Source organism: Camelus dromedarius, chromosome 3 (assembly GCF_036321535.1).
Source record: "Camelus dromedarius isolate mCamDro1 chromosome 3, mCamDro1.pat, whole genome shotgun sequence".
NCBI lineage: Eukaryota > Metazoa > Chordata > Mammalia > Artiodactyla > Camelidae > Camelus > Camelus dromedarius.
In genome coordinates, this window is record NC_087438.1 from 23180042 (window position 1) to 23206736 (window position 26695).

The following is a 26695-nucleotide window of genomic DNA, read 5'->3' on the forward strand; positions in this document are numbered from 1 at the left end:
CTGTCTGAAAATCCCTTAAATTAAGCACAGTCCTTTCCAAATATTAGTACAAAGATCCCTAGAAAGAGAAAAAAAAAACCCCTGCAATTCTATCACCTTGGTATGAATTCAGTTTACCAAACTACTGTCCTCCTTTGATTAGAGAAATTTAAAGTACAGAAGAAAAACACATGAAATGCTTTTAACAATTAAAAACCAAGTAGTTAAAATACCTCAAGTCTTTGGGGGTAAAATGGAGAAAAGAGACCTTGGAATCCAAGGGGAGGATGCAGAAGGAGGTAGTGGAGGGTTGGGGAGCAGTTCAGACAAACTTGGTGACTTACTTGCTCAAGGCAGGCCTACACCGAGCTACTCATTTTGGTAGATCCCTCTTCTGACTGCTCTCACTAGCATCTGTGACAGCATTGAACTTGTGACAGTACTGAACACTAAGCAAACTGTCACCAAGTATTACACCCCGCAGAACACTGGCTTTTACTTCTTAAAGGAATCAATCCAGTTACTTTTAGAAAGATTTCCTCTATGCTTGAACTAACTAACTATACTTCCTTCCACTCCTTAAACCAAGGCTCAGGCTTATCCACTACCATTTCCGAATGTTTGTTTTCCTTTTCCCCAGAACAATGAAGATGACAGCGTTCTGGCTAAAGGGCCCCAACACCTGAAATACTCTTTGCTAATTACATTACTTGGCAGGCTACAAAGAAGTGGCAAATGCAATCTTTCATGAAAAAGAAAATTTAAAGAAGAAACACTATCAAAAGCATCAGTGAAAATAAGAAATTAAATAATTAAAACTGTTCAACTTTATAATGACTCAGACACTATAATATGACTGGCCTTTTCTGACCTGTTTGCCAATTAGGGCAGGGTCATGGATCCTGGAAAATAAGAGAGGTTTCATCAATATCCTTACAACTGATTTGGTTTTTTGTTTAGTTTTTTGAATAATTTTTTTTAAGCAGAACAGAGTATCAAGCAGGGGACTTGGCCACAGGCCGCAGCTGGAGTCCTCAGGGGGAAAAGAGCTTTTTTTTTTTTTCCCTGGGCTTTTCTTCTGCTTGAGTCACTTTTTCACTGATGTACATGATAAAACGCTGCCTATTATCAACCTAAATATCAACCTGACCAAACATGTGGGTCAGGTATTTTAACCCAGGGAAGATCTTTGTGAAACAACTGTATTACACATTTTGATTGAAGATTACTTAATTTGGTATAGCCAGTTTATCCTCTCACGAGGTTCTTCAAATATCCCACATTCCCTGCCTGTAAGTTCCTCTCTAGCTAAAAGGATCTGGCTGTCTCAAGGCTCTAGATAATGATGGCAAGATCTCTCTTAAAAAATTTTTTACTATTTTAAAAACTAATATAGTTACATTACCCAAAATCCTATGCTTACTCATTAGTAACTATCTATAATGCTTAATACCTGCGTTCATTCACTCGATAGGCACTCAGTAAAATCCTTTTGTTTTTTAGATTTCACTATCAATTGAGTAACTCCCGGGTGCCAGGCATTATGTTGGGTAAAACCTCACATGCTCTCTCCTAAATCCATCACAACAATCCTGAGAAGGGGAGCTTGCTGTGTGATGGGAGCAGTATTATTAAGATGCAGGTCCTGTTCTATACAAATACAACTAAATATAATTAGATTTAAAAAATCCAATCCTTAGCATCAATTAAAAATTTTTTTGTAAGTTTCTTAACCAAATAGTCACAGCTTTGCCTTTGTACCATTTTCCACTCTATTTCTGAAAGCCTGTGGCATCAGTATATGGTAAGCAAATCCATTCAAGAATATACTTACTCCTGGTGAAAGTCTTGTAAAATGCTGCATGCTCTTGAACACAAAGAAAACTAAAAGGCATTAGATGATTTGACCCAAGTTAATCACCTGTAATAAAGCAACTCAATGTACACAGCCCAGTGTTACTGAGATGTTTATGTCACTTTTACCTATAAAGACCCTTTTCACTTTCGTGTGTCAGTGTGCAGCATAAACCTCAGGCAGTAAGAGATGTATCAGTATTCTGCCACTGTTTACAAAGCAAGTGACAGGCTATAAATATCTAGTATATTTAATGGGAGAAGAATTCTCAAGTGCATTTTATAAGCAAAAAAGTGAATGACAGAAATGAAATTACACAGATACATAATACAAATGTATTCAAAGCCATAGATGAATTAATTAACGGAGGTTAAAATGCATTGCCAGGATACCATTACCAGTACTTACCCTCAAGGTTTTAAATCTTCCTCCAACCTTCATTCTGTAGGAATCAAACAAGCCACCGTCAAGACTTGGTTTAACACAACACCATTGCCGAGTAATTTGGTTTACTCACCTGGTTATTTCCTAACAACTCGACCATTATTATCAATAGGACCTCAGTCATCTCTTATTTAAATTAGAGGAAGTTCTGCTCAAATTTTCAAAAAGTTTAAGAGGTTAAGTCCTCTTACTTAAGAGAATATTGTCTCATTTTCTTACTATTTTTTTCCTTCAAAAAAAGATACTTTCTAGGCAATGAAATCTTCTGCCTACTCTTCAGATCTATACCTTATATCTTCATAGATCTGGCATGTCTCCATAAAACCTTTTAAATGAAGTGTGATTTTTAAATATTTTGGTTCAGACTTGGGGCAGAATATACTCTATCCACTCATAAAAGAACAAATTAAATTTTAGCCCAGGATTCTTGTGGATACAAGGCCTACAGATTTTGGCAATGCCAGCTGGGTATATTCTTCAGTGTCTCTTTAAATCTTTCTTAATGTATAAATGACATTTAAAAGCCCCCTTTTCATTGCAGTTGGCAGAGTACCTAAGACCATAACAAGTTGCTTCCTCAGTAAATGTCATTTCCCTTAACCACAGGGCTATAATTCAAAAACTGTAGATTTTTTTTTTTAAAGAGAAGTGTTAAAAAAAAAAAAAAAAGAAAGAAATAGAAGAAAAAAAACACCCTTCTGGGAATGAAGCCTAGGCTTTCCCATCTATGAAAAAAGGGAGTTGTAACAGAGTGGGGGACTGGCTAGAGGCCAGGGACCTGAAGTTACTGCTTTCAAAATGGCTTTCTGACCAACTATACCCAAGTCATGGCAACTTGCAGGGAGAGTGAAACAAAGAGAAGGCAGGTGGCAGGAGTCTACTGCAATGCGATGCTTAAACATACACACATTGGAGCCAGAAATCAAGGTTCAAATCCAATTTCTACTACTTACTGACTTTGTAAACTTTGGTAAGTTACTCTACTTCTTTGTACTTCAGTTTCCCTGTTATAAAATGAAGATAGTAATACACAGGTGTATTGGTTTTCTACTGCTGCAAAACAAATTACCACAAATGTAGCAGTTTCTGTGGACACAAACATACTATCTCAGGGTTTCTGTGGATTAGAAGTCAGGTACATTTTAGTGCCTACATGTACTATGCTCAGAGTTTCGTGAGGCTGAAATCAAGGTGTTAGCTGGGTATACCCATATCTGGGGTCTTGACTAGAGCAAGATCTGCTTCTAAGCTCTCTTGGGTCATTTCCTTATGACTGTATGAGGTTTCTACTTTGTTGCTGACTGTAAATAAAGGGGCCATTCTCAGTTTCTAGAGGCTGCCTGCTTTTCCCTGCCACGTGGGAACAGCCTCTCCAAATTATGGCAGTTTGCTAGATCAAGGCCACTGGAGAATCCCTCTTACAGTTGAATTTCTTCTTTCAAGATGGGCCCAATCCCTTTTAAGGACCCATCCAATTGAGTCAAGTCCACCTAGGATAATCTCTCTTTTGATTAACTCAGAGTCAAAACTGGGGCCCTTAATAACAGCTACATTCTTCCACCTTTTAAAGTAAAATAATCATGAAGTGACTGCCTTCACATTTGTAAGTTCTGTTCAAATTCAAGTGTGTATAGGGAGGACCATATAGGGTATAAACACAAAGGGGCAGGAATCTTTGGGAGCATTTTATTTTACTTTATTTTTCTTTGTTTGAAGCATAGTTGACTTATAATATTATATCAGTTTCAGGTGTACCAAAAAGGAATTTGATATTTTTATAGACTACACACCATATAAAGTTATTATAAAATATTTACTATATTCCCTGTGCTGTACATTTCATCCCTCTGACTTACCTATTTTATAACTGATAGTACTTCTCAATCCATTTTACCTATTTCACCCTTCCACTTACCTCTCTCCTCTCTGGTAACCACTGATTTATCTTCTGTGTCTCTGTATTCATTTGTTTTGTCTTTTAGATTCTACATATAAGTGAAAGCATACAGTATTTGTGTTTCTCTGTCTGACCAGCTTCACTAAGCATAATGCCCTCTGAGTCCATTGATGTTGTCACAAATGGCAAAACTTCATTCTTTTTATGGCTGAGTAATATTCCATTGTATAGTGTCTATGTGTGTGTGCATATATACATATGTATATATACTATATCTTCTTTATCCATTCATCTGTTGATGGGCAGTTAGGTTGCTTCCTGATCTTGGCTATTATAAATAATGCTGAAATGAACATGGGGGTGCATATATCTTTTTGAATTAGTGTTTTCACTTTCTTGGATACATACCCAGAAGTGGAATTGCCAAACCATATGGTGGTTCTATTTTTAGGTTTTTGAGAAACATCCATACTGTTTTCCATAGTGGCTGCTCCAATTTACAATTCCACCAACAGTGCACAAATGTTCCCTTTTCTCCACATCCTTGTCAATACTTGCTATTTCTTGTTTTTGATGACAGCCATTCTGACAGGTGTGATGTGATCTCTCATTGTGGATCATTTTAGAATGTTGTCTAAGACAACAAGATTCTGGGACTCGTTGGGAGGGTTAACTGAGTTACAATAAATATAAAACATTTAGTGCCTAACTAGAGATAAGCATTATATACATTGTTATTATTACTCTCCACAGGCTGGATTTCTTAGGAGATGCTGGGTCTAAACAACCCATCCAATCATTGTGTTACTGTGCTAGAAGCTATGATTAAATCCAGGCCTCTCCTGATCTGTTATAGCCTTTTCTCTTCATGCTACATCCCCAAGGGTATTTGACCTAGAATGACCTTCCTGGAAAATGCTTCTCCCTGCAGCTCTTCCCTTTGCTCCTAAAGCAGCTTTTTCAGAATAAATAGTACCTCCTCCTCGTCACCTTGAATCAACAGGTAACAAACCTTTCTCCATGGGGCCACTTTGGTAGGTGGGCTCTGCTATCTAGTCCTCAAGGTGAAGGTGGGAGAAAGGAGTTACACTCCCAGATGCCCAGGCTGCAGACTTTGCATAAGTCACTGCAGATGTACAGTGTTACCTGAGAAGGAGCTGACCAATTAGAGCCAGGATCATATAGTATTTAGAAGGGGCCTGAGTTTCCAAAGCTGCATCTCTTCACTAAAGTATAAATCACAATTTGAGCCTGTAGGCTAGCTGGTCCTGTAAGCTGACCCAAATAAATATATACTCAAATAAATACACAAAACTCCTACAGTCAATTTGGGGAAGGAGATTCTTTACTTTGAACCCTATCTAATTTGATTCAGGAGCATCCTGTGCATTCTGAAGTCTGGAACACGCCTACAGTGGTGTAACCAGATTACTCTGTTGCACACACCTCAGCAGGGTGTCCATAAAAAGAAATTCTAAAATAATAAAAATCACAAATCCCTTCTAGGTCAGCTGCTCTCCTCCTCACGGAGTCACAGATTGCTGGACAGACATTGCACTGATATGTAACGCCAGCCCCTGGTAAGTCTGAGACCATGCAGGTGTAGAGATTCCAGGTGTTGACCTGGCACAACGTCAGTGGTGTAAAGCAGGTATGAGGGGAAAAGGATGTGGGGACAAGGATGGAATTACAGCAGCCCCATGTCTATGTGATAAGAAATTTTGAAATCAAGTGCTACTTACCATCCCATACCATGTGTATTAGTTTACTAGAGCTGCCATAATGAAGCACCACAGATTGTGTGGCTTAAACAACAGAAATTTACTTTATCATAGTTCTGGAGACAAGAAGTCCAAGATCAAGTGTTTGCAGGGTTGGCTGCTTTCTTCTGAGGCTTCTCTCCTCTACTTGTAAATGGCTATTTTCTCTCTGTCTTAAATGGTCTTTCTTCTGTATGTGTCTGTGTCCTAATCTCTTCTTCTTAAAAGGACATCAGTTGGATTCGGTTCCACCTACACGATCTCATTTTACAAGAAATACCTCTTTAAAGACCCTATCTCCAAACAGATAACATTCTGAAGTACTGGGACTTAGGACTTCAACATACGGATTTTTTCAGTCCAAAACACCACGTACTTAACAAAGGTGGGTCACGTTCCTATTCATTGCTAAAGTGGAGAGATGTGATTGTTGCTGCATATTAAATGTTGATGCTCAATCTCCTTACCTTTGGTCAGACTTGTCTTGTTTTCCACTTGCTCAACTTAATGTAAAAAACAGAGTTGACAACAAATTGATGTGTGTTGCAGGAGGCAGGAAGGGGTTGAGTCTTTGATGAGGTGGACTCCTTTCAGAATTTTGATAATCAGAAACAAAATGCAGATTCAAGGCACTGATCATTTTGTCTCTGTTGTTCATTGACGTATCTTTATAGCCTTGAACAGTATCTGTACTTAGTAGATATTTAGTAAATATCTGTCAAATGAATAAGGAAGGGTTGCTGAAAGGAGGCAGGGAGGTAACTAAAAAAGGAATGAAGTGATGGCAAAGCCAAACTACCATTTTTACAAGGGCTTCCCCTCTCTAGAACATACTGATAATAAAAACAGCACTGTGTTGTAGTCTCCTTTCCCTTCTAAAATCTGCATGCCTTTTTAAAACCCAGTTGCTATTTGATCTCTGCACACATTTGGTATATACAGTAGGAATTCATTAAACAGTTATGAAGTGACTGGAAGTCCTCAAATGAAGGGGTTAAGTACTATTACAGTGGAGGTTTTCTAGCAGCTTACATAAAAAATAGTTGTTCTTGGAATCTAAACCCTGCTCTATTCTTTCTGCTTCGCTGCAAACATAGATGACCACATACATAATAATGCTTTACACCTTCTCCCTTCTTGTTGCCATTGTCTTCTTTTGTTGAAAAAAAAACATTAGAACTTTTTAACACTCCTGCACAATCCAACTATATTGTGACTTACATAACCATTACAATATTAAATCATGTAACTACAACGTCCAATCTCTTATCATCACAGAAATCTTCTCTACAGTATTTCTGAGAAATGAGCAAATACATTTCTGCTTGAACAATCCCAGTGATGCACATGTCACTGCCCTGAAAGCCAACCTTTTCCACTTCATTATTGAACCAGTCCAAATATTTATACTTAACATCTATCTCCTATAACATCTACCCAATTGTCCTTCCCTTTTATAACCACGTTGATGTTAAGTCCATCTTTTAACTTTCTATATTTCAAATTTTCAAATTTCAAATATTTCAAATTTTCTTTTCTATCTACAGTTTTCTCCAGTTCTACATTCCACATTTTAATTTTTGGTTTTACAGGTCATGCTGCTGAATAGTCTAGAACAATGAGAACAGAATATATAAAGACTGTGAAAATTTTTGAAGCTAAGAGGAACCAGGAAGATCATCTAATCTAATCAGCATATTTTTCATGGGGAAAAGGAGTCCCAATGAACCAAAATACATATACACACAAAGTCAGAGTCCTAAAAAATTGAGGTCAAGTATTAGAATACATGTTGCTAGTTTCCTTGCCAAAATGTGGCTTCCAATTTTTAGTGCTTAATGTTTTCAAACTGTACACATTAATTTCATTCTCACATCTATGTAAGAAAGGTGTATTTCTATGTAAGAAGAACATATTTTTTTAACCTTATTTAATAGATAGGGACTAAGGCATGATGGGTTTTCATAAGGAAAGAGATAACAGAACTGGAACAAGAATCCAAGTCTTCCAGCCTCTAGTTCAGTATTACTTGAATATTTAATACAAAATCAGTAACCTTCCACTAAAAACTTAACAGGTACCGCATTAGTGAGAGCCCTAGCACAAAACAGATGGCACACTAAAGAAAGCTTACCAAAAAGATTTGAATGAAGGGACTATTTACAGAACAGTGCTCTGAGTTCAGGGAAACAAAAAGAGATGGTGAAGCATCTAGGGACTAACAGGAGTGAAAAGCCTTTACTGTTTCTAGGTCTGAAGAAGCAAGGGGAGGAAACAGGGTTCCTGGAACCTGCCAGTGTTGGAGGAAGAACGGCTGGCCCAAAGTAATTGGGGTCTCAGAGGAAGAACGCTGCCAGATGCTGAGAGCAGGGAGGATGGAGGACTGGAGTAAATATCTTGGACCTCTTTTTCCTCCTGCCCTCCGGTTTCTTGGTGTCTCTTATTAGCCAAATCTACCCAGAAACCAGGGAACAAAAAAGTTTTCTGGTGCACTGGGAAGAAAAGAGAATGAATTGGGGTAGAGAAAATAACCCATGCAGGTGCAGGGCAGAAGGACATCAACAGGAAGCAGAACCTTCAGTCAAGCTCCCTTTATAGCTAGTGATCAACTACTTGATGCTTTTCAGAGCCTGAGCAAACTCAAAGGGATGGAAAGATATTCTAGATCTGAGATTCTAGAACCTTCAAAATATAACTTTTAAAAGAAAGACATGAAAATATATATTTTAAAAATTTATTTGTTCAAGTCACTCTCATCAGAAAGACAAACTATGCTAAGATGTTTAATATGTCTCTGTTAACAAATGAAACTTGTCTTATGTCTGGTATTACTTGGCCTAAAATTAATGGGCTTGCCTCCTTATATTCAACCCAGCCTGGTTCCTTTTCAAAATCTGTTATAAGCACCTCATTGAACCTGAACCTGTCCTAGAAAATAGTTGGACTTCATTTTCATTTTAAGTTGTGTCAAAAATTCCATGTCAAAGTCACCCTCCCTTTACTCCTCCATCCTCCACTCCTCTGGCTTTACTGAAGTGCCCCTATCCCAGAATATATAAATTATTACTCTAGTTACTGAGTGAGTATTAGAGTTTTTCAACCTTGGGTTTACTGACATTTTGAATCAGATAATGCTGTGTTGGGGGTGGGGGGGTTACTTGTGCCCTGTTGAGCACTATCCCTGACCTCTATCCAGTAGAGGCCAGTTGTACTGCCCCAGCTGTGACACGCAAAAATATCTCCATATACTGTCAGATGTTCCCAAAGGGGGAACTGTCCCTGCTTGAGAACCACCACTGTATTTGCTGGAGAAAGGAAATCCAAAGCTCTAATTCATCTGGTAGAACCCAAGCTGGAGGCAGCTGCTTTGTATGTGCAATAATCCTAGCTTGCTCAATTAAGTCCAAATAAAATGAGGCAAAGATCATAAAGTGTTTAAAGGGGAGAAATTAACAGAACTCCACTTTGTTTTGTCAGCCAGAAAGAGAAAAACCCACATCCAGGTGCTTGCTTAAAACCAAAAAAAAAAATTATATATACCAAACCCCACAAACTCTAAATTTGACTTTATGAGGTGCCAGATTGTGAACGGACTTTCCTTAGCTACAATCCCTACCAAATGGTATTATGTGGCTTGTAACTCGAATGTTCAGTCTGAAGGAGTCAAGAAGCGCGGAACCCTCACCAGTGCGGAGCCCAAGCCTGCAGAGCTGAGTCACCTGGCTGTGAAGTCTCACACAGACTGACCCACAGCCCACAGAGAGGAAATTAGGATCTTCAAGAGATTCTTTTGAAGGTGACTGAAAGGGAATGTCGTACAAGGATGTATGTGTTTTCAAAACCTTGTGAAGTTTTTTTTCCCCTCAAGGGCATTGTTTTAATTTATCTCTGTGATGTAAGCAATCTTTCTAACCTAAAGTACTGGAGATAACTCAGTTCCAAAAAGTTTTATCTACAAAAGAGTTTAGTTGGACAAAATACCCTTAATGGCCCTTAGCCATTCCCATGGGGTTGGGACAGTTTTTACTTTTATAGCACCAACCTGAATATTAGGAAATGAAAGAATACAAGGAACCTTACAGAAATATTTAGTTTAGTAGTGTACTTCTCAAACTTATGCTTGTGGAAGAGTCACTCAGCAGAGGAGGGTGTTACAAATGCAGACTATGGGACCAAACCACAACACTGTGATTCAACAGGGCCAGATGGACCCAGAGATCTGCATTTGTACAAGCATTTTGAGCCTGATACAGGTGGGATGAACAGACACTGTCTAGAAACACTAACCTAGTCCAACTCTTGTCAGTTTACAAATGAGAAAACTGAGGCCCAGAAAAGTTAAACCAGCAAATCAGAAACAGAACCTACATGAGAACCAGGTCCCCTGGGTTCACTGTTCAATGCTGCTTCCTCAGCCTCACCATGCAATGCACGGTAACATGGTAAATAACACCATATCTCAAAATATCGTACCATCACCCACAAAGGCCGTGCCAAGAGCATTCAGCCTCAAGAGCTTGCCCTTAGAACCAATGAGCTGTTTGTGGACTCATGGAGGCTGCCCCTTGTGAACAGAATCCAAATATATGACACAGGCTTACGCTGCCGCTGAACCCAGTGCAGCTGCCCTGTGTTTTGCAGCCAATGAACGGCTATGGGCATGGATCCCAGAGGTAAAAGGAGGTCAGACAACCAAGGCTGTCCCTCTAGAAATCCTGTTAGCATGTGCCTTATCATGGGCAATTTTCTCTTCTCTGGGGTCCCGGCAAACCTACGGTATCTTCATCTGTGATGTACTCCACTGACTGTAAAGTTTTACTTAGTTGGTATCATACCAAACACGTTTTTTTTTTTTTTTCCTTTTCTTTCTTTCTTTCTTTTTTTTTTTTTCTTTTTTTTGCTGATTAGTACATAGTTCACACAAGTGAGTCAATATGTTCTTTCCAGACCTTACTGGAGACATCACAGGTGCCTGCTCAGAGATTCTGTCTCCCTGCCAGTAAGTGCCTATTGACTCACACAAATGAAAGAAAAAAAAAAAGACAACAGAATTTTATATTTCAGTAGAAACTCTGGTGACCAACACTAGGATGTCACATTTTTCTTTTTCTTTTTCAAGTAAAGACAGTAAACATATGACTACCCACTCACAACCATTTCATAAAACAAAAGGCATTTAACCCCCATTAAAGAAAGTAACCACCTAATTTTTAAAAAAATTATTCTTCTGAGAGACTCACTATGTGTCCTACTTTACCACAGAGAGTAGGAATTTAAGAACAAAATAGCAACAGTCCTTGGACTAACATTTGTGGACCCAACATGACACCTGGCCATCCTGAATAAATGCCTTCACAAAAGGGCCTCATTGGTCATTATCAGAACTCTTCTGTAACTGCCCTTTACACCCAATTTGTTTGTCTACTCAGGTGTGCCACAATTGTCTTATCTGATGACTGCTCAGAATTCGAGATGGTATTTCCCAGAAACCAAAGCTGCTCTGAGTTGCAGGCAGGTCACACTTTCTTTTTTTTTTTTTAGGAAACTGTTTTCATTAGTGTTCTGTTCTCCTCGTTCCTCTACTGTTGGTCAAGGCATAGAAGGAAAAATAAACATGACGAGTGATACCAGCTGCTAGATAACAGGAACTTTCTATCTAAGCCTTCTCATTACAGGGCAGAATGTTTTTATTTTTACTTTGAAAACCATTCACTGGATCGATATCTACACAAAACACAGAGAAAGAAGATGCTCCCAATTTCTCATTATGTCAGCTTTATTGGAAGTAGTATGGAGATAATGAAAGATGTTTAATATTGGTGGCTTTTCAAATGTGGAAATTGCTGTTGTCCACTGAAAGTAAGTGTGGTGACAAAAGCTGTTTTCAGCTCATAAAGTTGTGGTTATTGTTTCATATTTTTATAGAGCCCTAAATGCACAGGGTGTTGACAATATTTGAAGTGGGACCAAGCAAATCAAATCTTGGGCCAAAGCAGGCAGAGTCCATACACAGACCCAATCCAATACCAAACCAATAACTCAAAATAAATATGCTGTAGCTCCAGGCCATTGCAAAGGGAGGGCTGCAGGAGGGCAAGTGGTTTTAGGGTGAAGAAAAGAAGGGAATCTCCCTAAAGTATAATAAAATAATAGAATCCCTTTGAATAGTACCTAGAGCCTCAAAATGAGTTGTCCAAACCAGTATTTTCTTTAAGAAGCCTCTCACCGTCCATCTTCTCGGTAGAAAAAAGCAGGTCTGCTCCAGCACAATAAATGAGATGTCAAGTGTACATATATGTAATACGTCTCAATGTGGGTGCATTGTTCTCAAGCCACAGAGCCACTCCATCTTCATCAGTTATTGAACTGAAAGCCTGGAAAATGTCCTTATTTAGAGGTGCAAATAATGCTTTCCTCTTTAAGCAAAACGAAAAAACCCTCTAAATGGTGGAGATTCTTTGAAGCTTGTTAATAAATCAACCCAAGAATAGAGCACTGTGTTCACAACATGATCAATCAAAAGCTACACACAAAATGGAAAAGAAAAGTCTTCCAGTGCAGTGCCAGAGGCCTTATCACAATTGCTTCCTGACAGAACGAGTGGATAAACAAGCTCAGGACAAGGCCAGTCAAAGACTGGCCCAGAGACCTTGTTTCTTGTTGCTCTAGGTATCAAAATAGGAAGTAAACAGCTTAGAAACAGTTCTGAGAACTGCCTGGAGGAAGTGCTGCTTCCTCTCCCCACACTTGCTAAGTCTGCTTATCTTTCAGTCCCTCAGCACAGCCTTTTGCAAGCTGGCTGAGACCCCTTAGCAAAGACCATCTTTTCCCATCTGCCTCTGACCTAATGCCATCCAGCTGACCCTAATACATCCCCTCTTCTCCCCAAGCACCAAGATGTGATAAGGAAATGAAGGCACAAACAAACACCACAATTTCCATGCGATAGATCCCCTAAAAACTGCAGACAACTGGTTCACAGAAATATCCATCACTGTGGGAGAAAATGGGCACTGAGGCTGGATAGGTTTCCAGCACCACCCAAGCAGCATCTCAGCATGACTGAACTACTTCATCAGGCTCCTCAGGAGTAACCAATAAACAGCTCTGGACCTCATTAACTGTCCAGCCTAGTGCTGATTCCTACCAAAAAAAACATGTAAGCTTATTTTACGAGGAGACTGGATTTGTGTTACCACCTATCGGACGATTTTTAATACACCATCATCACCGGCCTAGCACCTGACACTTACATAAGGCTTTTTATGCATGTATGCTCACAGGGTATTAATGCATCTGGCTGTCCAAGTCCTTCTATGAGCCAAAGAAAGCTCCTGTATTCACTTGATTGCCTCTGCTTGGCTTTACACATCCTAATTCAAATTCGTGTAAAGGTGTTCATAAAATCAGTGCTAGGTCATCTGAGTTCCATTTAACCTGGATTTTTTGATATGAAACATGTAAATTGGAGGCAATTAATATTTCAAGATCGTCTCAGAGAAATGGGCTAGCTCCCTAGGATAGATACAATACCCATCTTGGTTTCTACCTTGGCCTTCAGTTCTCCAGATTCTACACAATATTTCACACTGGGTTGTCTTTTAAAGGACCGAATGCTTTAATACTGCGTATGCTTTAAAACCATAGAAAACCTGTATTTTTAAGAGACATACAATTATGCCAGTTTTTTATTAGCATAAGGAGGACAAATTGTTGCATATCATATTTGTTTTGTTTCCTTTACAATCCAATTCAGTAAATCATTCTTTAATAAAATTTACCAAAGGAGTGACCTTTCTGATAAAGAAGCAGAGACTATCATGGTTTCTTGAGATTGATCTCTTTAAAGGCAGAGACGGAAAGAGCATGTGCATTGCTTTCTATAGAGCACTCATGACTAGATGGTATCTGAGGTATTACTTTTACAGTGTTGATCATATAAATATTATTCTTCTGTGGTTTTTCAGTGAACTAATCACATCTAACATCATATTAAGGAAGTCATTTTAGTAGAAGCTTTATTTATGGAGAAAATCTCAACCAAAGTATACACAGAAAAATTACTGATATTATGATTTGGTTGGAGAAGCAAAAACGCAGCTAAATGAAGTCTGAATTTCATAAATGCTGCTCTATGGGGGAACAAGAAAATTCATTTGGACTGAATATTTAATTTCCCACATTGAATTGTTAAGCATTCATTCTTTCTTCTCCGTATATTGCATTAATAGAAAAATACAGAGGCCCTCCAGTGGACAAACTCAATATCCTCCTGGAAGAACACTGAACTGACAGGGAGTCAGATGACTGAGCAGGAATAAGAGTCTCAATAAGAACAATCACTGAAGACCTGGCAAATTCAGGTGTCCACCTCAGGTCCTTCAAACTACTGCAAGTGAGCAGTGCCTTACAGATACAGGAGGAGGAGGGAAAAACTGACAGCTCACAGGCCAGTTCTAAGCATACTAAAAATATTTATTAGCAATCAATAAACTACATCACTATACTTCTCTTCTTCAACTTTTTCTTATTCTTTCTCTCTATCAATAAAACAAAATCCATTCCCATCAGTATGGTCCAACAAAGGAAACAGGAATATAGGAGTGTAATAGAGGGGATTTTGTTACGTAGATTGAAGAAGGACTGAGAAGGAAAACAGAGGACTGTATAAGGTAACCCAGGGGTTAAGAAAAGCAAGAAGCTGCCACCACCCTAAGCTACAGGACCAAGTATACAGCTACAACTAAATAACTAAATTGATTCATTAATACCTGTTCCTAATCACATAATGGAATCCATTTGACTGCATTTGTTCATTCCACACATTACTCCACATACCTCTCCTCTGATGACTATTTCATCATTTAAAGAGAAAGATGAATTTGGATGGTGAATGATTTACAAAACCATAGTACTCTGTCCTCAACGAACTCAAAAACCCTAATCCATGAAAGCATAATTCCCACAGAAGGATGCTGCGGTTGCCAACATCAGTGGTCTTTTTCTGAAGCCTTAATAAGACAAGCTGAGAAAACACAAAAATTAATGTGTGCTTTCATTTACTTCCACTGAGTCAAAACATAGAGCAATGGTTTATACATTTTCAACTCTTCTTGCCAGTGCTTCAGAAGTTCAGACCATCATTACAAGTTTCTTTCACCTTGGGAAGAAATTAAAATTATTTCAATAATTTCAGTCTCTAAATTAACTACGTTGGCCCTTCTTCTAGGCTGGAGCCTATTATCCAATTTGCAGCAACTCCATAGCAAGAGCAATTATCTTGTCTAAGAAAGCACAACAGGGCTTATCAACCTTACCAACAAACCAGTCAACACTCAGTAAGTATGTCAACACTCAGCTCTGCTAAAGGAGAAGCTGGACAGTCAAGACATATTTTAGCACTCAATTTTAATGTTTGAATTAAGATTGTAATGGATTACTCCATTACAATGCAGTTGAAGAGCACAATGTTTACAACTGGATTGTATCCAATTGGGATTTTTGCATGGTCTCCGCCCTGGAAAATCAGCTTGAATTCTTGTACTCTGGCCAGTTTTCAAGAGACATCATAATTAGATCCCAGAAGAATACATTGCAGCTGAAGAGGATGTCCCCTGCAGAATTATATGGGGGAAAGGCTGGCCAAAGGAATGTTCACATTCATGCAATTACCCAGTTAATTGCACAAGGTGAATGGAGTCAGTATAATTATGGCTAAGGTCATGCTAGGATTAGGCTAGTCCTGAATAAAACAGTATATTTTGAGAAAGAAAACATAATACTGGGGCAGACTTTCCATCAACATACTATGTTTCATTTCCTTTTGCAACACTTGAGTGAAAGTTCATTGAAACAAAGGTTTTAGCAGATCTCAAAGCATATTGGGAAAAGCGGCCAAGTGTAGGATGTGACACATTTTGACCTTCTCCCACTGGCCCTTATGTGAAAGACTATTTATGGACATTTAGTTATAATCACTCACAGTTTGGTCAAAGAATCAGGTCCTCTGTTGTCATGTTTATCAGCAAACTTGAGGTTTTAAATAAAGGAACTCAACGGGATTCAACAGCAGCAAAATTATGAAGCACAGGAAATATTCGGAACTGGTTGGGGAGTTGAGCAACAAACTCACCTTTATTGTGTTTTCTCTGCGTTGGGCTTATGTTGGGTGCTGTTGTTGTTGTTGTTGTTGTTGTTGTTGTTGTGTGTTTTCTCATCTGTTACCATGTCTACATTTTCAGCTCAACTGAAAAACATTTATTGTGTGCCTGCTCAGTGCCAGACCCTGGAAGATAGCAAACATTTAAGAAAAGAAAATTTATTGGCCAATATTAAAAAGAGTAACAAATTTTATATACCAGAAAGAAGCAAGTCCATGTTTTTGCGTATTTATTTTTTCAATATCTTTTATAATAAACAGAATTTCAGCAGCTAGTGAAAGGAAAATCTAATATTATTTTAGTAGACTTGAAAATAATTCATATTTAATTTTGTCAGGTAATAATTTGAAGTTCTTTTCTTCATGTGGACATGGTAATCTTAAGATTTAAATTGGTTCTTCCCTCATATCATTAAATAAAGGTGCATATCATGCAACTATTGTTAAATTTGTATAGGTATGTAACAATTCCTAACAAGGCTCTTAGCTTGTGAGGGGAAATGGTATCATTTTACGCCGGATTGATGCTTGGATTATACAGGAAAGTAAAACACATGGGTTCTTCCTTCTAGGAAATTACAATCATGAAGATAAAAAGTTTAAACTACTTAAACTTAAAATTAAATTCGGCAAAATTCAATCACATTCTGATGATATAGAATACATATCAACATTTCACACTGCCCCATAGGAACACTTTGTTTTAAATCAATAGAAATTACTGGTCTATAAAAAGTCAGACGATGAAGGGGCATCATTTGTATTGGTGAATATCCTAAGTGGGAAACCAAGTTAAAGGAATTTTAATAGGCTAGATCCTTTGTAAGACTTTTTTTGGTGGGCATGAAAACTATTAATAATTATTTAATTATGTAATCTCCAAAAAAGCATTTAATAAAAATGCCAAATGTATGGCTTATTTTACTCCACAAAGGTGTAAACTCTTTCAATGTCAGTCACACATTTCCTAATTTTTCTATATTTTCCCACAAAATCGAGCACAGATCTGGAAAATAGTAATAGGACAACAAAATAGTGGCCAAAAAAAAATAGCTGAAAAAGAATTCTTGGAAAAGAAAGTGTTAAACTGATTTTAATCGGAATGTATTGGTTCTATGCCCAATGAATATATTCTCATTTTTAGGGAAAAAATTAAGGAAAAATACATTTTCCACAGTATGGATGAATCATTTGCTACATTTCTCCCAGAACTCAGCTGCCTTTGAAAACATAGCTCTGAAAAATAGCTATAATTGGTCAACATTATTAAGTGTCTGCTTCTATAGTCCTAACAAACATAACTGGGACTGAAAATATAAATGATCTGGTTATTGCAAATTACTGTCAGCATTAGCCAAAACAAAATTTAATAGCAACACCATCTTAGGTTTGCAAAACATTTTAATTTTTTTGAAGACTATAGACTTTACTTCACTCTTACTTTTAATATTACCCTATAAAATAGAGAAGAGAGCATTATTCCCATTTCATTGTTCTTACTTGACTAGAGTGCAAAAATTAAATAAAATCTCAAGGTGTCAAGGTCACTTGAAGGAACTATGGATTCCAGTCCTAGGTTTACTTCTGACCTCAGTCAAGTTCAAAATTTGTTCTAATCCCACAATAACAATACTGATGCTCCCATCTCTCAGGAATATAGCTGTGTTGTGCTCAATGAATTTGTACTTGATATAAATGTAGTTAAGGTACAGGATTAGATTGCCTTACCTATAGCTGATGTAACTATTGAATAAAAAGGCTAACATTTAGTGTGCGGCTAATGAAACCCTGCCTCCTTATTTTATAGTAACATCAAAGACATGTACATGAGTCACAACAGAGTAAAAATGGTACTTCCTACAAACTCATCCAAACTTTGAAAACTGAGTGTTGTGACACCATGATAAACAAGCTGATTCCAGAATTATTGGTTGATGAGTAGCTATGACAAGAAGTGTCAAAAGGTTTATTATTCCTGATTTCCCAGAAACCAATATTTTTAAAGGCTACATTTATTTCTAAGCATATAACCTGACAAAGAGGTCCCAACTGTGCATAGTTGGCTTTAGCTATCTCTTGATGAAAAAGGATTAAAATTAAAATTACTGTGAGAACTTGCACCCTTACTTTCTCTCAGGAATTTTATTAAGATTTATGTAGCAATGTGATTTTTTTTAAGCAACTTTAATCTCCTTCCCCAGTCCCTCCTCTCCACAACTGCCCAGATTTAATAAGGGGCCAATTTTAAGTAAAAATGGTTAGATCTAGTACAAAAAATTGGTTAGATCTAGAGGAGACTGAAAAAAATCAAAATATGATAACATGCATTACAAAAATTGAGTAAAGCTTTGACAGAAAGATTTAGTACAAGGCAATAATCAATGAAAGAAAAAAAAAAGTCTTTTTAGAAGGTTCCATTATGTACTCTCTAGGTATCAGCAGACATCTCCAGCTCTGGAAGACAATTAAATTGATCTCCAGAACTTAATCCAGTGCAATGGGTTGTATTAACGCATCAATCTGGAATAGCTGAGGATAAATTAAATTGCTTCTTTCACTTGCTTCTTTTTTTAACATATTTTTTAAAATTCAAATTTAAGAATTCATGAAATCTCTCAATAGTAAAAACATACTAAAATTTTTCTATGAACTATATTACTAATTCTAGTTAAATTTTTGAGCAAAATAAAAATAGCACATAATCATATGTTTCTTCACTAAGTGCATTTGTTAAAATAGTAAATGAAAGTTAGAAACTGTTATGAAGGCCTTTTCTGTAAGTTATAAATTGAATTTCTAAATGTTAAATTGTTCAGAAGACAAATGACCAAAATTAGACAATTGTGAATCATAGCAGATCTAGGAGCAGAGGAATGAGCAGCATATTCTACACTGTTTCAGTCATTTCATTTATTCATTTATCAATATTGCTGTTATTATAATTGACCATCAACTATGTGCCAGGGACCGTTTTAGGTGCTGGAGATGCAATAGTAAACTAAACAGTCTGCAATGAAACTTACAACTCTATTTTTGAAGTTCCTCTTGGAAGACATAGCCAAGAGTGGATGCAATTCTTACCAATAATCTCTCTTCATGGAAAACCACTCGAAGTGGAATCATAGATTAAGATTAAGAGTTTAAAGATCATGCAGTATAATGATCAATACAAGGATATAAGACCTCAAAGTTGAAAATCAAGAGAGATTCGTTATTTTTCTTATCAGGATTTTAAAAATAACCTTGATGAGACAATTCATACAATCTTTAGTTTTGGTAACCTTGAAAAGCTAAAAAGAATATTCCAGTAGCAAGGAGATTAAAACCTAGCCCAATAAAATAAATATTTGGGGAAGATACAGCAAACAGCAGAAACATAAGTAAAGCAAGTATTAAGCCATTTTTCCAATGAATCCCATTTTATTATTTCATTGTCTACTGAGAAGTTAAGATTTTAAAAGCCCTCCTTCACAGAAAGCTAAACATAGCTCGCTATTTAAAATTATCATCTAGAAGCAAGGTTCCTATGATTTCATTTGATAGGCAAAAGAGAAATGAACAAAAATGGCCTGGAAATAAATTTTATAGTTAAAAAATCAGCTACTTATATTCATTTTTTAAAAACTGAAGCATAACTTACAGTCAAGTGCAAATTTAAGTACACAGTAGAAGGATTAACTGATACATATTATGTTTATATTTATGAAGACACCACCCAGGTCAATATACAGAACATTATCAGTACTCCTGCAAGCCCTTATGCCCCCTCTCAGATACCTCCCTCTAAATGTAATCAGCAATCCAACTTTGATAAATTTAGAAAGTTTGAGAGTAAATGTAGAGGAACTGGTGGGTCTCAATCCAAGTTTTATAACTAACTTTAGTTAAATTACTTGAATTCTCCCAAGAAAAAAACAAAATGGTGAATTCTATTATTTATTACACTATGCTAAGCATAGTGGCAATTAAATCAGATTGGTAGTCAGGGGAAGACTTTCAAGAAGAGGGTACGTTAAAGCTGATTTTTAAAAGACACATAGACTTTTCTAGAAGAAGCTAGAAGAGGAAGATGTATTGAAGGTAAATAAGAATGAAAGAAGATAACTGCATGTGTAAAAGCATGGAGGCATGGAACAGCATAACACATCCACTCTGTGTGGATTCAGGTGAGGAAGCAGTGTGAAGTGAGCTGCAGAGGAAGGAAAGAGGCAGATCATGAGGGTCATGGGTATTAAAAGAAAAATTAAACTCTGGACATTAAAAAGGAAGCATAGCCTGTGCCCAGGCAGTCAAGAAGAAAAGTGGCATTACTTTTGTAGTGAATTTTATATATATATATATATACAGTGTGGCAGATGGATTAGTTACTGAAGAAGTCTGAGGACTGAAGGCAAAGGAAAGCCATGTCTGCAGTAATTTGGACCTAGGGAGAGGGAATGCTATGGGTCTAAATAGACAGTAGCAGGGGGCATGGAAATGAAGGAATTAACTGGAAAGATGTAAAGAGGTAAAATCTACAGGACATATTGACCAATTGGAAATAGGGAGTGAGTGCGGTCTTCTGGCGTGGAGGTGATACCCTGCACTGAAACAAGGCATGCTTTTCATTATATTTGGAGGAATGACAATGAGTTCAATTTTAAACATGACAAGTTCCGAATGCCTATTAAACAAATTGAGATGTCTAGAAATCATTTGTATAATAATAGCTAAAACTTACAGAGAAGCTACTGTATATCTCCAGTTTCTTATAAAGAATCATACTATATAAAATAAGGAGGAATTCAAATTTAGTAAATCCATGTCAGGACTCATAAAGAGGCATTTTTAACAACACTGTGGCAATTCTCATGTGGGGAGACTACACTTTGAGAAAGACTACTGTGCCTGAATATGTGGAGAATAAGGATAGGGACATGAGGTTTTTTTCCAGTCTTACGAAACCCATTTAAAATGTAAGGGTCTGGAATTTATTTGCATTTGGCAAAGTCTAACTTTCTATTTCTAAGAACCAAAGGCTAGAAGGAAAGGTCTTTTTGGACACTAAGCGATTCTTACCCAACTCTAGCTTAACGAGATGTCTAAATGAATATGAAACACATGGTTTAAAATATGTGGGGCATTTTTAAGTACGAAGAAGAGCACTTTGCAAAACTGGATGGAGAGGTTTTAATGAAACCCGGGGCACTATAGGAAGTTTCACAACCTCAAACCATGACAGTCTCCTCTGTTTTCTAAAGGGTATGTTTTCCCTCAAACCATGTGGGAGTTACGCTAAGAGAGACAAGCATGGGTCAAGAACCTCAATTTAACAGGCCAGGGATTGACCTTTCAAATTTGGATGGGCATATTTTTGTTTAATGTATCTCGTGTTCTTTTCCAGGTCCTAAAGGGCAGTCATCAAACAGAAAGGTCAGTAAAAGGGGTGTGTGTGCGCACGCACGCACGTGTGTGTGCGTGTAAAACCCGAAACTTTTAACTAGTTGCTTGTGTTGTTTCTAGATGATTCAGTGCTAAATAAATTACGGTTGTTGACCATCTGTTACTATTTTGTGGCAGTGCCCTCTGCCAGTTTTATACCTGACAGTTCAAGAATCACCTAGCTGCCCTTACACAAAAACTTCTCTGATGAGAACACATTGTTCTTGCAACAGCAGCTTCTCTGCAAAAACTGAGGACAGAAATTGACTTCTAAACTGAGGAATGACCTAGAGGGAATGTTAACAAATGAGACACTTGTTTTGCCATTCACTATTTTTCATTTCTGGCCAGAAAAAAAAAAGGACAAATACAAGTAACTGAGAAAAAGGAAAATGGATGAATATATTATTGGGACAACAAGTACCTTGTTGGTGTGAACACTTGAGAATCAGAAAAATCAAGGTGGTTGAATTAAGTAAGAATTCATCACTCCTGAAAAAGATTTGACTGTGTCACCACAAAAGCTTAAAATTTGTTGATGGTTTCCTCTCCCTCACCCACGATATCAAGTCCAAGCTGCTTTACATAAAATGAGATCTCTCTGTGATCTCACTTCTCCTGACTCTGCAGCCTCATTTCCCCTAACTCTTCTGTTTATCTTTAGGCTGTAGCTCCCCACCCTGCTGTCTCTTGACCTTGTGATATTACAACCTTGTTCTGCCTCTAATGTACACAACTCCCAACAGCCCTCTTCTGTTACCATAACGCATCCTTGCTTGGCTAGTCCCAACCAGTTTACCACCTCAACTGGGATGCATTTCCTAACTCTAAATCCTATCCTACTCCACCAGAGTGCACCAGTGTTTCTGATACTGAAGTAGTTATCAAATTATTTTACAGTTAATATCTTTTTTTTTCTAGTGTCTTCCCTACTAGATTAAGAGCTCCCTAAGGACAAGGACTAGACCTTATTTAAGGCTTGAATGCTAAGTACTGAGCACAGTGCCTGGCAATGGGCTCTCATTAAACTTCTGTTGTAAAGAAAGAAACAAAGAAGAAAAGAACAGAGAAAAGGAGAAAGGAAAGGAGGAAGGAAGGAAATGAGGAGGGAGAGATGAAGGAAAGGAGAGGAAAGGAGACAGAGGAGGAAGGAAGGAAAAAGGAGGGAGCGTGGGAGGAGAGAAGAGTAGGGAAGAAAAAGGAGTAGGAAAGAAAAAGGAATAGGGAAGGAAGGGGAGAGGGATATGATCCATAGCTTGGATCCAAATGATGGATCTGTCTATATCATGTTTACGGTGAAGCATGTGAACAAAGCTGATCAGGATACTTCAGATAATTAACATTAAAACCAGTAATTAATCAACTCGTACCAGTTTACCTAAATGGTATGGGAATAAACTAGTTCATGATTATAACATGCCAGGCACTCTGCATATTTTAATTCATTTAATCTTCAAAACAACTCTATAACATAGGTACTTTTATTTATGTGTGTTTTACAGACAGGGAAACTGACACCCAGGGCAGTTATGTAATATTTCAAAGGACACACAGCTATGTGTTGGAAGTGAAAATAAGATCCAGGAAGACTGGCTCCAGGGCCTATGCTCAAAAAATATTTGTTGAATGCATTTGGCAAGATCCCCATAGGAAAGGGATCACCAAATCTTTCGTAAGAAAATAACTATTTTTAGTGCTCTTGAGTTGAGACTTTAATTTAACACTGAAAACAGAGTGGGATGATACGATCATCACCACACCTAAAACTGGGTGCTGGGGATCAGTGTTTCAGCCTAGTGAGATGAAGACACTGATATAAGACAAGAAAGAAATATTGTTTATTTTTAAAACTATTTCATAATAAACAAGTATCCCAAGGAAGATTTCACAATAAAAGAGAAAAATATCTGAGCCTGTCATATCTTCTTTTAACTTTTAATAAAGCTAAAAGTATTAGCTTCTCTTGAAGCAGCTTTTTAAGAAAGTAATGATAGTATGTATCTATCATAATACAATTTTATTAACTGGAAGATCAAATGATCTTACCTTAAATTTACCCAATATATTTTTGACTTTGTTTTTCCTCAGATGTGGGATGGTCTTTAATAGAGAAACCTGTCCACTGCTAATCACCAAAACGGAGAAAAGAACAGCTATATTTATGAATCCCAGTTTAACCTACAATCCCTAAAGCCAACTTAATTAAATAATATGATGCATCAAAGTCTGGAAACCCATGTGGAAAAAAGCATGTAGGAAGTAGCCCAAGAGTCCAAGCAAATGCATCATAACTGATCTGATCATGCCATAGGAGCTTATCATGTTAGAGCTAGAATGAATTCTAAGGATGACTTTGTCTCATCATCCCCTAGTCCAGTGGTATATTGAAATCACCTGGGACTTTCACTTTTTAAACTTTTGTGTTCTTTTTCATTCAAACCTACAGAAAAATTGAGAACAGTATACCTTCACCTAGATTCACCAGTTATTCAGTATTTTGTCAATTTGAGCTCTCTCTTTCTTGTTTTTCTGCATTCTTGTTTATATTTTTATTCTTACAGCATTATTATTTGCTGAGACATCTTAGAGTAAATTGCAGATATCATGACTAGAGTAGATATTGTGGTCTGACACCTATATCCTTTCTCCCTCTTCAGGACTGAGCTACTCATTTTCCCCATCAACTGTGGGTTTTCGTGATGAATGGCTTGCAACTGACTGCCCTTCTGAAATGTCCTTGGCTAAAGAAACCCACTTTGACAAAAGTCCCACCCTCTTCCCTGCGGCAGTCTGCACCCAATGACTGGCCAATACAGTGCTATAAAGCTCTGCCCCACTAGCACAAATTCAGGACAACTCCATAGGGCTATCTCAGCTTCAGAGCAATCTGTGCCATAGCTGGTTTCTCTGTTATGACAGCACTGCAGCTCCTCTCTCTACCTAATCCTGCTTCCTCACTCCCCCAAGTGCTGGCCTCTTTAAACTTCCTGGGAAACTCAACCTGTGACAACTCAAATAATTCAGTATAATTATTTTAATTAAAATATTCAAGAATGCTATATAAATCTAATAAGTGTAACAAAAATTTAGAAAATTTAACATTGACACAATATTATTATCAAAAAGTCCGTATCAAATTGTGCCAATTGTCCTACTGCTGTCTTTTATAGTAATTTGACTTTATTTTTCAAATTCAGGATCCAATCCAGAATCAAACATTCTATTTGATTGTCATGCCAGTTTAGTTTCCTTTAATTCTAAATAGTTTCTCAACTTTTCTTTGCCTTTCCTGACATTGACGGTTATTTTGTGGAGTGTCACTCAATTTAAGTTCGATTATTTCCACAGGATTAGATTTAATGTTTGTTCTTTGTGATTCATGAACTGGTAATACAAATTTTACTAATTATGAAAATCATACAACTAATTCCAAAGGATCGGAAAATTTCTATCACCTTTTAACTGAATTACTTGGAATATGATAGGCAATCTACTCCATTATAACTATGTCAAAGCTCTGTTAAAGGATCATAATGTAATCCTTTTGAAGACATTAAAAGTAATAATTAGATATCCAATTTAAGTTTGTGCCACTAGTACAAAGCATTTAACTGAGGCAACAATTGGGTGAATGGTTATCGTCTCTGTATGACTAAGTTCACCCACACAGACAATAAGAACTATGTCATACCCCACTTCGCTGTCTGAAGGTTGGCAAAATTCCTTTGACATCAATTATCAGATACATCCTAAATTCAGAACTACTCAAGTGTGGAGGTAACATTATGCACTTTGTGATTGGACCATATGTGTTGGACATTCTGCCAAAAACTGCATCTTATTTACTACCACATCTTATTTAATCTTCACAGCAATTCTGTGAGGTAGCTATTAATAATATCCCCATTTTATGAATGAGAAAACTAAGGTTTAGAGAGGGTAAGTAACTTTTCTCAGATCACAAAGTGGGCAAAGAGCAGAGTCAGGATTCAGACACAGACATTCTGTTCATTTTCTACCACATTATGCAATTTCCTTCTCCAGTGTGTTTTCCTACTAATGAGCTTCATAATTTAGATTACACAGCTCTCATTTTAAAAGTCTGAGGTATCTAGACTGCTGTGTGCCCACAAATACATTCCTCAAGTACCAACTGGGACCTGGAACTATGTTAAACATTTTGAAGAACAGAGAATAAAAATGCCAGAACCGTACCAGTTTTCAAGAAATGTGAAATTAAAAAAAAAAAAAAGACTTACAAACATGATGGAAAAAAAAAAAAGTCCACCACAAATCATCACTACATTATACATGGCTGTCCTACAGAAAGTCAGAGGGAAACATAACCATAAGCTAGAATAATTAACGAAGACTGTAAGCAAATTGTCCCAAACAAGTTTTCAGTAACGTGTAGCCAGATATTTAATGAGGATGCTGCTAATGAAGCCAGCTGATAATGGCAGGAAGAAACCAGGAGTTCCGGTGAAAGGAGCCGGGTCTATTGAACACCGTCACTTTAGGGATAGTGGAGATCCAGAGAGAAGAAAGAAAACATCTGTTATGGGCTGAACTGTGTTCCCTAATCCCCACACTTCCTATGCTGAAATTCTAACCCCTAGGACCTTAGAATGAGACCATGTTTGGAGATAGGGTCTTTACAGAGTCAATATGAGGTCATTACGGGGAGCCCTAATCCGGTGTGACTGGTGTCTTTGTAAGAACGGGAAATTTGGACACAGAGATGTACAGGGGAAGACATGTAGAGACACTGGGAGAAAATAGCCATCTGCAAGCCGAGGAGAGGGGCCTGGAACATCTTTCCCTCACAGCCTTCAGACCAATGGTGCCTAAACTTGAGCTCAGACTTCCAGCCTCCAGAACTGTGAGACAAAAAACTTCCATTGTTTAAGTCTCCCAGTGTGTGGTACTTTGCTACGAAAACCCTAGGAAACTAACAGATTCTCATCAAGTTTTTGCTAAAAGTTTTTGTTAAAATGTGTATGTGAGGGTAGTATAAGCAAGGATGATATATTTATTTAAGAATTTTTTCCCCAGGCAAATTCCAACTGGTCAATAATGTCTAATATACTGTCTAGTGAATCGGAAGATATCCTGAATGAAATCAGACCCCCGAATACCCAAAAGGGATAAAGTGAGTCATCACTACTGCCTGTGAATGA

General features: G+C 37.4%; 1 long non-coding RNA gene across 3 annotated transcripts in view; it reads right to left on the bottom strand.

Annotated features, from left to right (window-relative positions):
- The window catches only part of LOC116150225 (uncharacterized), a 450186-nt gene that overhangs the window by 320466 nt on the left and 103025 nt on the right, over window positions 1-26695 (bottom strand). For 2 of the 3 annotated variants that reach the window (XR_010378073.1, XR_004133939.2), the window contains exons 3-4: window positions 16068-16220; window positions 2243-2276 (exon numbers count right to left, since the gene is read on the bottom strand). This is a non-coding gene — a long non-coding RNA (uncharacterized LOC116150225). The remainder of the gene's footprint in view (window positions 1-2242; window positions 2277-16067; window positions 16221-26695) is intronic. The other variant, XR_010378074.1, reaches the window with a different exon arrangement.